The 15175-nt window shown below is 42.5% G+C and overlaps 1 protein-coding gene across 3 annotated transcripts in view; it reads left to right on the forward strand.

Moving 5' to 3' along the window:
* The window catches only part of LOC149571178 (protein ARV 2-like), a 150848-nt gene that overhangs the window by 134403 nt on the left and 1270 nt on the right, over positions 1–15175 (forward strand). The gene's annotated exons all lie outside the window — the stretch shown is intronic.

The following is a 15175-nucleotide window of genomic DNA, read 5'->3' on the forward strand; positions in this document are numbered from 1 at the left end:
CATGAAATACAGAGCAGCATACAGAGTTTAAGTCCCATAGTTTAACTATGGACACCAATAACAAAAGAAATGATTGGTTGTCGTCGGTAATTATTGTGTAGCCGACGGGATGTATGTCATCGGTAAATACTATGTAGCCGACGAGGCCTTCGGGAAGGTTTTTGTTATGTAGCCGACGACCCTTCAGGAAGATTCTTAGGAAAGTATTTATACACCCTCCGGGATCATTGCAATCATCATAAGCATAATGTAATGTCTTTGGTATATGCGAATAATAAAAAGAGTATTTTTGTTCTTGTCTATTGTGTAATCTATTTACTCCATGCGGTAAACATTTGGCGCCATTGCCCCATGAACTTGGAACAAAGGAGGCATTGAACCTGGAACGAAGGAGGCATGACGATTAATGCCAAATCAGCTTAACAAGGATTGAAATAAGATAAAGGGAAAAGATGGAATATGCACTTCGCAAAAAAATTTAATTTTGGCACAGCAGGTTGAGCGTAGATGTAGGTTTCAGCGGATTACTGACGGACACTGAAGCACCGAGGAATTGTTGCAGGAAACTCGACAGCGGTTGGAATTGGTGGAAGAAGCAAGGGAGGAATTTTTGAATCTGTATTCGTCGAGGGAAGAGAATCCAGACAGAAGAGAATTAACTTGCACGGCTCGGAGTGCCAAAGGAGCACGAGTGTGGAGTGACCTCTGCATCCACGATATACTTCTAGAACATACAAGTTCTCTTAACGAAGACCCTTCTTCACCAAACAACGCAGCTGTTGGGAATAAGGCGTTTGCTTGAAACGACGTCAGTGTCAGAGTGCAGAGCATTGGTGCCGGAATACAAAGCGTTGGTGTCGGGATACAAAGCGTTGGTACTGGAGAACAGAGCGTTGGTGTCGGAATACAAAGTGTTGATGTCGGGATACAAAGCATTGATACCGGACAGCAGAGCGTTAGTGCCGGAGTACAAAGCGTTGGTGTTGGAATACAAAGCGTTAGGGTCGGAGTGCAGAACAGTGCCGGTGTCGCAGTGCCGAAAAGCGCCCATACACAAAATCAAGTAATAATGGTAGGACCAAACGAGAAGTTGCCAAAGTTTGATGGCGATGGCACGGTCGATCCAATCTGACACTGTAAGACATGTGAAACAATTTGGAGGGCGAATGGCATAACAGATACCAGTGAATGGGTCCAACAATTTTCGGCAACCCTAAGGGGGGTAGCAATTGATTGGTTTGCCGATATGGATCCCCAAAAATTAACCAATTGAGACAGCATTAAAAAGGAGTATCACTGAATTTCAATTGTTGCGCGACAATGAGATTGTAGCCAAGATATACAACACAAAACAAGGGAAAAATGAAACAATCCGAGCATACGCCAAGAAATTAAAAGATTTGATAAATAAAATGAAAAACAAGCCGGTTGATGGGCTACAAAAAAGATGGTTCATTGAGGGCCTATTGCCGAAGTTGCGAAAGAAAATGAAGATTGTGCCGTCATCGTCATACACTGAAGCATACAATCAGGCGATGAACTTAGAAAGTGAGCAGAAAACAAAAAAGAAGAAGAAGAGTAGCTCATCTGATTCAGATGATGACGCGTCTTCGAAAGAAGAGAGCAACAATGACGAAAATGACAGAAAGAAGGTCTGAGCTCTCTAGAAGGATATGATCCGAATGATGAAGGAATTTAAGAACATGCAGAAAGAGACAAAGGGAAACGAGCTATTGTGCACAGAATGTAAGACAAAAGGTCATACGAAGGGATCCTGTCCAAAGAACCAGTTCTGCGAGATCTTCTAGATCATGGGACATTCCACAAAGGAATGCCCCTTCAATATGAAAGCAAGAGGACCTCAACAAGTGCTCCTGACCCAAGAGGCTTCCACGTCAAGAGGGAGCGGAAACACCAATAACGAGGGTGCCACGTCGGGAGGGTACAAAAATAATAGGTGAGGGCAAAACAACAATAATAATAGAAGCCGCAGCCGAATTTAGTACGATGCGAACGGTCGCCCAATGGTACCATGCCGAGCATGCAATTCGTGGGGCCACTTTGCCTGAGATTGTACAACGACAAACACACCAAAGTTGTTATGCAGATAGTGTAGAAGATCATGAAGATGCCAAGTGCCTGAAATCAGGAGTGAATCTAATCACCATCAGGACAGACGAAGAGGAGGTTCTGGCAATCACACGGAAGCAGGCAAAACTGTACCTCGACTCGACGAAGGAAAAGAAGAGATTAGAGGAAGCACGGGTAGAAATTGAGAAGGCAATGCAGGCAGGCAAAGCACACTTGAAGAACACTACTGGTACCTCAGCAAGAAACTGGGCGGAACAGAACATCGTACTACAGATATTACAAACTGAAGTGCTAGTCAAAATAAACGATCTGCTGCTCACAATGCCTCAACTCCGATTGGCACTCACAAACATCGCTCCAATTGCTAAATTATCAGGAGAACAAGTAAGAGAGAGGGAAAGTGGAGCACGTGCAAAGGACCCGATGCTGCTAGGCCTCACATCCGGACGACATCCAATAGTCGTCAAAATGGAAATTCTAGGAACTATTTTGATAGACACAATTGTGGATCGAGGGTCCGGTGTGAATGTGTTACTAGAGGATACCTGGAAGAGGTTGGGACAGCCGACATTATGGCCACCTACATTCCAGTTGCTAACAGCGGACCAACACGGTATTAAACCTTTCGGTGTCCTAATGGCACAACCAGTGACTATTGGAACACAACCATTTCTACTCGACTTCGTCGTCATCCTGTTGAAGAGGAGAGGATATGATGCCATTTTGGGTAGAGGATGGCTTGTACGAGTAAAGGTTCAACATGATTGGGAGAAGAATACACTAGCAATGGAAAGCAGGGGACAATGATTCACTATTGATTTACACACACAAATGGTGGGCGAAGGAGTCGTATCATCTGATTCCGAAGAAGAGGATGAAGGAAAACAGCGATTGGAACCCAATGTGGAAGGAGTCCTACGGTTGGAAGGTGGATCGATGGACGATGATTTGGATTCGGTAAATGGCCTTTTCCACTGGCAGATGGAGGATTGCGAGCTCTTTCCAAGCTGTAATATGTTAAGGATCAACGAAGGTGAGAAAGAAGAGGGAAATGAATGTCTGAAGGAATACAGAGAAGTGGAAGCACATGCAGTTATGGTTGAAGGTGAAGGGAAGAACATACAGTACGAACCCAGAAAAAGGAAAGATTTCACTGTACGAAACAGAGTGAACAGATCGCACGGAAAGAAAAGGTTACACCACACCACGAAATTAGTAGAAAGGTGTCGGCAGCAAGGAAAACACATCATATGGTTTGCACAGGAAACAAAGAGTAAGGGTTTAATAAAAGCTTCAGTAGTATGGAGTGAAGGTTCTAAAATCAAGAATACAATTATTGATGGTAAGGAGTGACAGCTGATGGAATTCATGGTACCGAGTTTTGAGAACAAGCTTAGAGATATGGAAAGTCTGAGGGAGGGATGGTATAATTTAAATAAACTAGATGAGCGACAACTACAGGCACAATGGGCTACGAAAAATAGGCAGAATCGATGACATGAGAAGCAATTGAAATTGAATAAGCTTCAACCTTGCCAATTAGTGTTGAAGTATGATGGGCGGACTTAAATCAAACCTGGAAAGTTCGGAGTCAAATGGGTAGGACCATACAAGATATGACAAGTTGGTGATAATGGAGCAATCAACTTATGGACACTGGATGGACAGGAAGTTTTGGAAACAGTGAATGGCTATAAGTTAAAAATTTATCACGTGCAACCTAAGTCACCATCAGTGAATACCAAGGAACAGTAGTAGGAAAAAAAAAATTGAAAAAAAAAAAGAAAAAAGAAAAGAAAAAAAAAAGAAAAAGTAAAGTAAAAGTACCATACAGTGGTCATATGTCTTCACTGTACGACATGATGAGTACTTTAAAAGAAAAGGGGAGGCACAAACATCAGCTGTACGACCCTTGCCCGTACGACCCTTGCATTGACGAAGGCTTATAAAGTTCTAAAACCGTACGACACTCTCACCTTCTTGGCACTATACGACAATCTTCTTCATGCATGGTAAGGCACATGAACACCTCCAGGTAGACACCATACAAATGCATAAGGGAATATAAGTCTTCCAGTAATCACTGTATGACAACATTTGGTTGTCTGGAGGCAATGTATGATAATCCTCATGCAGTGTACGACACATAAGCAGTTCCTAGAGGCAGTAAACTTCCTCTACGACACATACTTTCTAGAGGCATCGTATTTCCTGGAGGCACTAAACTTCTTATATGGCACATATACTTTGTAGAGGCATCGTATTTCCTGGAGGCACCAAACTTTTTGTACGACACATACTTTCTGGAGGCACTATACTTCTTGGAGGCATCACTAAAGTCCGTTGTATGACAATATTAAATAGTTCTACAGGCACCGTATGACAATTGAACTCGTGGCATAGTACAGCGATCAAGTTAAGTCACATTCATTTTAATGCCTCTGTACACAAGATAAATTCACACCAACTTTTGTAGGCTTAGGTAGGCCTTCGACTGGAAGTTTTTGTTCTTTTAATTAATGCGTGGGTGTTGTTTGAAGTAAGGAGAGGGAATAACAATTGATGGGTTGTGTTTAAAGTAAGAATCTTCTAGAAAATTGCGAGTTTCAAGGAGCCTGTGATATAACTTGGACGTATCTACTATAAATCCTTGTCACCGGCAAGTAAGAGGAGGCCGTACGACTCTACGGCTTAGGAGTATAGGGAGTGCAGTCGTACCATGAAAACCGTACCTTCCAGGATTAAAAAAGCTATAGTTCAAGGGAGGGAACAAAGCCATACCAGGGCTCAAGGCATCAGAGGAAGACCATACAGGTCCATACAGAAAGGAAATTTTCAAGATATAAGGCAAACGTAATTGATCTAACGGTAATTCATGCAGTCAGTCCAAAAAAGGGCCTGGAGGAAGAAATTTGATCATGATTCAGCCATGAGTCAAAATATACAAGCAAGACCTTCAGAAGAGCGGCCAACTGGAAAAGACAAGGGGAAACAAAGGGCTAAGGTGTAGAACCAACCAGATGTACAGTTGACACCACAAAACGTAGCATTTGAATGACTGAATGAGCTAGAATGTAGGAAATGGTGGAATGAAAATCCAAATGACCACCTCGTCAAAGCAAGCATATGGAAGGCGCAGGTAGAGTGGCCAATCGAGATGCAAGTGTTTTGTATTCGAGATTTTGAAGGTGTTTTGCGTATCGTGATTGAGGCATATGACAGGCACTCTCGTAAAAGTATAGTTTCGTACTTGGGATACTTTGTAGTGGTATCATTCCGACCAATTGACTTTATCAAAGTATTTGGCCTACTAGAAACGACACAAGGTGGCAAGAAAATCGATAGTAAGCCACAAAAGATGGACAAGGAGAGGAAATTGAAGCTGGTAGAATTAGTGTGTCAGGATTAGGTACAACAACAGAAAGATGCCCTTACTCAGACCTCCAGGAGAGGAGGGTTGCTCAAATTTGACATTAGAGAAGGTCATTGGAGGTGTCTCATGGATGTGATAAAGAGTAGGCTTATAAGGTCCAGCGTCATATATCTCCTTTCCACTGGTCAGTATGATGAACAGACTCATGAATAGGAGGGTTTATGATTGGGCTTCTATATTGGCCACACACATGGATGAGTTTATGACACTACAACATAAAACATTTTACATGCTGCACTATGCCATCAAACTCTTCCTAGAGGCAACTATGAAGATGATACCATAAGAAAAGTTGAAAATACAGCCAAGTCCGACAGTACTGGGTGAGCCTCCGATAATGCAGTGGAGGCATTTAGACTCTTCTGGAGGGCAGAAAGGTGTTGGCCATAAGAGAGTACGACAAGAGATGGAGGAATCAAGTAACACTGATAGTGGCCACTAGGATACATCTTGTGAGGAGGATGACTTAGAGGATATGGAGGAGGTGGAGTAGGATGAGGAGGACGATGATGAGGAAGTTGGGGTGATTTTAGCGACCCCACTTTGATTTTCGTAGCAGTTGACGGCTGCACCAGTAGTAGCTACACCATCATTTTTAGCTCCGCACATGCACACCGTGGCAGATGTTCACATTCCAGGTTTTAGACAGTTTCGGCATCCTATGGTGATGACCCTAGTCACTCTAAATCCCATATCACAGACAACAGCAGTAGTTGCAGGATCACTTTCACATTCAGTGGCTGCCCAACCTTTAGTAAGCCGGGGGACAACATCACCAGTGGATACACCTACAAGAACACAACTGACCCCCGTACCTCTGGAGCAAGGATCACTTCAGTCAGTAGCAGTAAGTTTGCCATAGGCATCTCCTATAGCAGAGTCGATAGCCACAGAGGGAGGAGTCAGTTGGGGAGGCGCACAGGAGCAAGTCCGACTGGAGGTGATTGGGTTGGATGCAGTAGTCACGATAGCTGACACCTTGTTGGATGAGGCGGCAGATCAGGGTGTTGATTTGAGCATGCCAGAAGTAGAACCCCAAATGCCAGCAGTGGAATAGATTAGCTTAGTGAGTCGGGCGAGTGTGTACTTGAGGCGACCACTACTTGCTCCTGTTGCTAGATGTCCCTGCATTCAGTCTCCTATGCGAGAGGATCTTCAGTTAGAAGCAATTTGGTCAAAAAGTAGGGTGGTCGAGGTCCCCACATCACCAGAAGCAAGAGATCAGAGTGCAGAGGCACCAGAAAAAGCAGAAAGAAGGGTACAGGCGCAACATCCTACACCTGTAGCAGAGGAAAAGGACAAGGATATCCATTCATGCCTCAGTGACATTGCCGACAAAAGCAAGTTCCGGCAGAGTTGGTGCTTACAGAGAGACATCGGACAAAGACTGGGTAAGAAGCTCGGGAGGATGCAGAGAAGGCTCGGGAGGAGATGGCCGACTGACTTGCCACCTAGTAGTTGGCATGGGACATAGAGCGGATAGCACTGTTAGCACAACTCGAGGAAATTAGACGAGGGAAGCAGGAGGTCAATCAACAACTTGCAGCAACGTTACAGGAGAAGGAAGCAACAAAGAAAGCTCACAATTAGAAAGAAGCTGAATGCCATGAGGTCACATTGATGCTGAAGGAGGTAGTAGAAGAGAACTCCCAAATCAGAGCTGATTTAAAGGTTCAGATGGAACAAGTGTATCAGTTACGATGCAACCGATCTACATAGTTAGAGACATAGCCTTCTAGTTCATGATGTTTATGTTATTTTTATGCATAAATGTAATTAGTTGTTTTGAGTTTTGTTGTATTGTAGCCAATGGGGCCTTCGGGAAGGTTCTTGTTATGTAGCCAATGGCCCTTGGAGAAGGTTCTTAGGAAAGTAGTTATACACCCTCTGGGATCATTGTAATCATCATAAGCATAATGGAATGTCTTTGGTATATGCAAATAATAAAAGGAGTATTATTGTTCTTGTCTATTGTTTGCATGCATTATTCTATTTGCCCCACGTGGTAAACATTGGTCACCTCTTAAATTGTTTGTACATTAGAGTCAAAACCAATAAAGATATGAAGTTGAAATTTGTGATGAGATGAAAGCGTTATACTTGATATATATTTCAATTTTGTCGTAAAACATGAAGCCTTCACAACACACATTTGCAACAGAAGTAAAAAATATGGAAGAGATGTTATACAAACAACTTTTAAATATTCAAATGACAATATGGCAGTCAGACCAACATATCACCTTGTGCTGTCAAAACAAGTACCGAATATGGTGATGAAAGTTTAAGAGGTTTGAATTGGCAGCGCTTAGTTCAAAATAGAGTTTAGTGGAGTATTTATAAGTTGGCCACGTGTGATTCTGTTGGAGATACTATTGTTTTTGAGGTTTAAAAAATTAGAGTACGCCATATCTTTGTGGATTTCCAATCAGCGTCTAACTTCATACTATTGGGAGTTGTTTGAAAAGCCATCGCACAAAGACAAGTCATGCAATGAAGGAATGAAGCATTTACAACAACGTTGGTTTTAATAAAACATGGTGACCTTGATTATATAATGATAATGATATCTACATCACAGTTTATAAAGTCTGTAGATGAAGCAATGATGGAACAAGGATATTCAGGTTCATTCTGAAGCAGAGTATTCAAATTATGTGCAGCGGTATGTCAAGGATTCTAGAAGACCTGCGAATCATATATTAAAGTAGCAGTAGCGATTTATTTCCCAAGATAAAGAACAAGTTGTTATGTTTGTAGTGATTGAAATATATCCAATGACTTAAAAAAATTTAAGAGCAGCAGTGAATAAAGAAGTATGTATGTATGTATGTATCTATGTAGGCTAGTTTCCCTTACGAGACTTTCGTGCCAAGTACCTGCTCCGCTAGCCTAGGGTATAGGACTGGACATTTCCCCCAAAGTTTGACTGGCATTGGTGGTGTTGGTAGAGATAGTAAGGGGGTTGTCCAGTTTGTGTTTTCTATTTATAAAGGTCATCGCACTAACAACTTGATGGAGGCCATAGCTATTTTGTATGCTGTGAAGAATGCTTGTGACCTTGGTTGGATAAGGCTTATCCGTGAATTTGACTCACAAGTGGTGATACATCTATTGAATCAACAACATTTTGTTGTTGTTAGTTAGCTTTGATTGCGGACCATATTCATAATTTGTGTACTTCTTTGGAGTTTTTTACTTTCACTCATATTCCCAAGGAATAGAATAGTGTTGCCGATTGTTTGGCAAAGTGGGCTTATGACCATGTGTGTAATTGGAACATTGTTGATAAGACTCAACTTCCGATGGGCTTGTCCCATCAACTTGATCACTTGGTTGATCTTGATAGGGCTGTCTGATGCCCTTTCTCTGTTTGTTCTTGTTTCTCTTTCAGCTCGAATAAATTTTCACTCCTCCTTTATTTCAAAAGACTATATAATCAGTGGCAAGGATAAAATTATATATATATCATTGAAAACTGACTTCAAGGGATACAAGTGTGTATATTCATAGAGTGATTAAAGAAGAGAAATTGTGCAACCAATGTATCCATCATCAATTGAGTAAGCAATAGTGTCAAGGTGGAAGAGAAGTATTTGTATGGAATGGGTTGGTGCTTAGAAGACAATAGTGGGGGTTGGTGCTTCCAGCGGGTTAGAGCTTGTGAAGTGTGGTAGTTAGAGCTTCTAGTCAGTCAATGCTCATAAACATAGGGGTTGGAGCCTACAAATCATTGTAAAATAACAATTTATAAAAAAAACATTTATTTGATGCTCTCACATTGGGTTTCCACATAAATCTTGTGTCATTGTGTTCATGTGCATAATTGTTGATTTCAGCTTTTAAAGTAATTATTTGGAGAAAAGTTTTAAATTGGCAAAGGTTATTATATTGATTCATCCCCCCTCTCAGTATAATCATGTACTCTTCACTTCTTTGATCCAATCTTCAAATGATAACATGTAACCTTCTCAACACTTTGCTCATTGTGCAAACAATCTTTCTAATGATGTTTCACCACTTCCCCCTTGTGATGGGGATTCTAGTGATACTATTGCCTTGGTAGTTGTTCAATGATGCATAAAGGATAATTATTTGAGTATAGATCTTTGCACATTACCAATTTGCCATCAGTAATTTTGATCTTGTGGCGTTTTGAAGGGGCATGCTTTTTTATGTGACGTTGTTGTTGTTAATTAAGATCTCATACGTTTTCCAGGGCTGTGTGAGGGCTGTAGACATAACTTGGAGCCCTGCAAATGGTTTGGAAGGAGTCTATGGTATGTTCACTCAGTTTTGGAGCTGCATGTTGAGAATGGTCAAGTCTTAATGCATATCATCTCTAAAAAATGTTTGGTTCTTTGCATGGGAATCGTTTGATAGAATGTCTGACTAGTGACTTGGGCCTTTATTCACTGTTGTGTGGAGGTATTTGGTGGCATTGTGACAGGTGTTTGACAAAATGTCTAGTCCAATTACACTATAGCAGGTCGTTGATGGCTTGGCTACATTGGAGTCTGCTAATGTTGTCCTACAAAGTGTTGTTGCTCAGTGAACTTCACTCTATGTTAAAATCACAGAATGGTTGGCTTTGCTGGAATTCGAGAACTGCACTCTATGAGATACTGTGCAATCTCTAGTTGTTGAAAATCAAGCCTCAAGGCTAATTTGGACTCTGCTACCTTGCAACTCAGGGAGTTAGACACTATCAAGGAGAAACAATCAGAGATTGTCGATAGGCATTCTTCATTGTTAACAGAGACTGAATTAATGGTGAAGTCTTGGGCTTCTATATGCAGTTTTGAGGCTAACGCTCCCCTTCAGGCATTGAGAAGTTAGTTCAAGGGAAAATGGATGATGAGCAAGTAAGACGGACTTGTGAACTAAACTTATGGGTTCATGATTTCTCCTCCATTGATCATCCCTCGACTGTTGGATACTCTTTCCTCAAGGATCAATTGGACATTTTAGACATCACTCTTGACAGGTGTTGGTTAGGCTCTGATGGTACTCTCTTCATCTGGTTCCTCTCCCTCTTTGACCAGTTGCAGGCTCTTAGGGCAAAGAAGAAGTTATTCTCTCTTTCCCTTAAGATCTACCTAGATGAGGACCTCACTCGATCATAGGTGGTAGAACTCAAGCAAGCTCATCCCTCGTTGTGGTAGCAAGACAAGAGAGTAAATATGCGGTCATCAGAAATCTTAAAGTAGTAATCCATGACACCTTTCCTATAGGTTGGCTTTCAAGGGCGACCTTTAAGGCCAAATGAACTGCTTAGCGGCAGTTGAGCACAGGGTCTTTGTGTCTCAACTGTTGGAATGGTAATGGTATCCTCTAGTCTATGCCTGACTTACTTAATGATGTTATTGGTTTTGTCGACCTTTTTATTACAAAGACACGAGAACCCCATGCGTCCTCTTCCCAATATTTCTGGCTATCAGTGGATCTCCTCTTTTAGAGACGAAGTCAGGTGCTCTGGTGGGGTCACTTGTCTTATTCGGGACCACCTTTTAATTAAAATTTCCTTGGTTCACTTCGACAGCTATGCCATTCATGTGGATTCACATTGATCGAGGAACCTTGCTCTATAGAGATACCTATATCGTTGTTTGCTACTTCTCGCCAACATCTTCGTTCTATGTAGTTGACAGCACTAAGGGTGGGGACCCCTATGAGGACCTTGTTGAGCACATTACCATATTCTCTACCATAAGACTTTAATGCGCGGACCAGAGACCCACAACCTCCTCTCCATGATTGCAGGTTTGATCCCATGTGTACGACTGCTTCTGATCCTGGTTTTGTGGGTCTACTTCGACTCTCCGAGGATTGTCAGGGGTCCTTCACCAGGTATGTGTTAGAATTTGAAAAGATTGATATCCTAGAAAACTAGTGCAAAGAATAGATATTTAAACTATGAATGCAAATGATACAAAATCAAAATATCAACATAGAGTTAAGTCTCCAAGAGAGTAATGCAAATGTTGGAAGCAAAATAACATTAAGAGGATGCAAAAGAAATCGATCACAAATACAAGCCAGGTAGCATCCTTATATAGACTAGGAAGAGGGAGGAGGTGGCAACACCGACCAATGAGGAGCAACCATCTATCGGACTAAAGATAGAAAAGTATCTTCCTAAGATAGCTAATGGATGCTCACATGTAGGAAGGTGACGCATCGCAACCACTTTCTAAATAAGACATGCTTTATTAACCTAAGCAAGATTATTAAAAGTGTAGGAAAAAACTAGCAATATAGGGAAAAATAAATAACCCACTAGGAAATAAAAAAACTACACTAACAGTATGGTCATAATTTGCTACAGCTTTGTGAGTCTTCTGACTTAGTGATCTTGAATGGACTCTCTTGCTTTCCTGGATCCAAACTCTTCACTTGGCCACATGATGGTGGTGCTAGCGTTGTTGACTATGTTCTCTCTATTGCCTCCTTCATTCCTCTTATTTGCCGCTTTACCATCTCTCGCCTTCCTTTGGTTGACCATGCCCTCCTTAGCATCACCCTTTGGGGACCCTTGACACCTTCACCTTGCTTATCTACTTCTTCTTGCCCCCCTCTTCCCTCTCCCATGTTTGCACTTCTTTTTGCTTCTCTGATGGTGATGCGGAGCTCTTCATCCATCACCTCAGATGACTTCTCCCCTAGGACCCCTTCTCCGACTCTGGGGATGTCACCTCCATGTTCCACTCACTTGCGTTCGCTTGGTGGGAATTTGCCCTTGTCTCCATTCCCCATTGCACCTCCTCACTCACCCCTTGCCCCACTTGCAGGTCTTGTCCCATGAACTAGTGGTTTGACGAGGACTGCAAATCCTTTCATCGCATGGTTCACTCTGCTCCACCCACTACTTCTTTCTCCTCTTCCTCTCAGTTGAGGTTCGACTACTGCCGCTTTCTTCGCCATAAGAAACAAAAGTTCACTTTATTGTAGTGTAAGTCTCTTTGTGCCATGTTCTTCGAGTCCCTAAAGTTCTTTTGGCGCACCATGTTTCCTTGCCATCCCCCCCGTCTTCCTCTACTCTAGACCTTCACTCCCTTGCTTCCCACACCTCCATACTCTATGATATTCTTGGCCAGCCCCCTCTCCATCTCATCCTCCCCCCCATCCGTTGTCACCTGTTCTCCTTTCCCACATTAGTGAGGTAGTTAGAGTTATGAATAGTAGCAGAACTCTAGATGAGGAAGGATTTCAAGTTGAATTCTTCAAGTTGGGTATCTCTATCCTGGGTCCTTTTCTTACAGTGCTCTTTAATCGAGTGGTTTGTGTCAGCTTCCTTGACTCTTGGTCATGACATATTATCTATCTGATCCATAAATTTGGGCCAGCCTCTGATCCCAAAAATTACAGAACCATCATGTTTGGGCATACCTTTGCCAAACTCTATGCGACTATGTTGAATGGCATTTTGTCTAGTGAGCTCGGTTAGTGACATTGTCAGGCTAGAGATCAGGCTGGGTTTCATTCAGATTTTCAGACTACTGATCACATTTTGACTTTACGGGCTATCATTGAGGAGGCTCACCAACGCTCGGCGGAAGTTTACTGCTATTTTGTTTACTTTCGCAAAGCTTTCGACTCTGTTCCATGGGCACCTCTCTTTTAGTGTCTTAGGGACATCGGGATCTCAAAGATTCTTCTTACAACTATTATGAGGTTATACGAGTGCATTGAGGGCAGATTCAGGACTCCATAGGGCTTTTTTGATCCTATCCAGAGAATTATCGGGGTGAAACAAGGTTGTCCTCTCTCCCCCACTCTCTTTGGCATCTACATCGACAAGCTTGAGGCTTTTCTTTGTGATTGCTCGCTCCCTGGCGATTGTTGTTATCTGCATTAGGTATTGATTTTTGTTCTCCTATTTGTTGATGATGTGATTCTCCTAGCATCGTCTCTCAATGGTCTTCATCGGCTCCTTGATGGCTTGGCCTCTTTTTGCGACTCACGTGCGCTAGTTGTAAATCTGGGCAAGACTCGGGTTATGGTCTTCAATTGTTTGAGGAAATCCCATCTCCATTTTTACTTCCAGGGTATCGAGATCAAGATTGCTTCTTCCTATACATACTTGGGGGTTAATTTCTTTGAACCTCAATTAAGCCTGAGACCAGCCATGTAGCCCAGAGTCAACAAGGGGCTTGGCAACCCTGCTATTTTTGAGCGACAGTGTTTTCGACACCACTTCCAGGACACCATGACTAAGATGTCTCTTCTTGACTCCCTGGTCAAGCCGACTGTCCTCTATGGCTCTACTGTTTGGGGCCCCTCCCTCTTGGAGTCTGACTGGGCATCTGTTGAGAGAGTCCAAACTCTTTTCCTTCGGCTCATTATCAGATGTCATCGGTTCACACTACACAACATCATTCTAGCTGAGTTCGGTGCTCACCCTTTTAGATTGGGGACTATCTTTGATTTAGTTTGGCTTCTTCATTGCCTCTAGAGCTTCGTTGACTCCTTTGACGATTGTCATAGATATTCCTACTTAGCTTATTGTTCCTCTACTGAGGTTGCAGGTTTAGATTCTTGTCACAAGTCTTGTTGTTGGTACACCTAGGTCTCTGCTCTCTTGGGCTCGATTGGTATTAGTTTGGATCGTCTTCCCCCCTTCTAGTTTTCTCTGGACACTCTAGCCCATCTTCCAGCTCAGCAAGAGTTAAATGAGCATGTTAGGCTTGACATCTATAGACAGTATGTTATCATGACCTGGAGGAATCCCCTAGGTGGGCTTCGTCCGCGCATGACGACCTATGCTGAGCACTTTATTGATATCCAAGACGGGATCATCTTACGTCCCTAGTACCTCACTTGTTGTACTCATGCTCTTCGCATCTCCTTTGGATCTTTTAGGGCGGGTTCTCACTGGCTACGTATTTAGACTGATCACTAGATTGGTAAGGATGACAGGATCTATCAGCTTTGTCACCTCGAGGAGGTTGAGACAGTCTCACTTTATTTTTCGTTGTCCCATTTACTATGAGATCTGAGGGAGATTCTACTATTTGTTCAAAGAGTGTCAGTCTCTTCCCGCATTCTTCAGATATATTGACCAACACTGTCTTACACTCTACCTTCAAGAGACCATGCAGCTTCGCGAGCACACTATATAGCTCCAGCTTTGCTCAACATTGACCCCTATGTAGCTCATCATCTCTTTCTTCAGTCTTACAGTTCCTGCCCAAGGATCAAAGCTTCTTCTTTGCACTATCTCGGTTCCCACCAGATTTGTGAGACCTCGCAGAGATTACACTTGGCAATGTCCCTCTAGTAGACCTCAGAGGCGACCTTCCAGAGTACCTGATTGCCCTATTGTCGACCTTTCCTTTCTGGACTACTTCTCACCCGTGAGGAGTTCTTAGTTGTTGTTATTCGTTTTTCTTGGTTCTTTTGTTGTTTTGCTTTCATGTTCTTTCTATGGACGCCGTTTGGTGCTCCCTCTGCTGGCGTTTTGCCCTTTGTACTATTTCTAGTCCCTTAGATCCTCATTGACCTCTTGTTGGACATTAATAAATTTATCTTATCCCATTCGCCTCCCCACATTATGGGTGAGTTGTCTACCTACTCTTGAGGAAATCTATTTACTTTTTTGTAAGTGCGTTGTTCTTGGCCTATATTTATAATAACCAACATCTCTATTAT

This window comes from Cupressus sempervirens, chromosome 2 (genome assembly GCF_028749045.1).
Source record: "Cupressus sempervirens isolate cs-2001-9-10 chromosome 2, ASM2874904v1, whole genome shotgun sequence".
Classification (NCBI taxonomy): domain Eukaryota; kingdom Viridiplantae; phylum Streptophyta; class Pinopsida; order Cupressales; family Cupressaceae; genus Cupressus; species Cupressus sempervirens.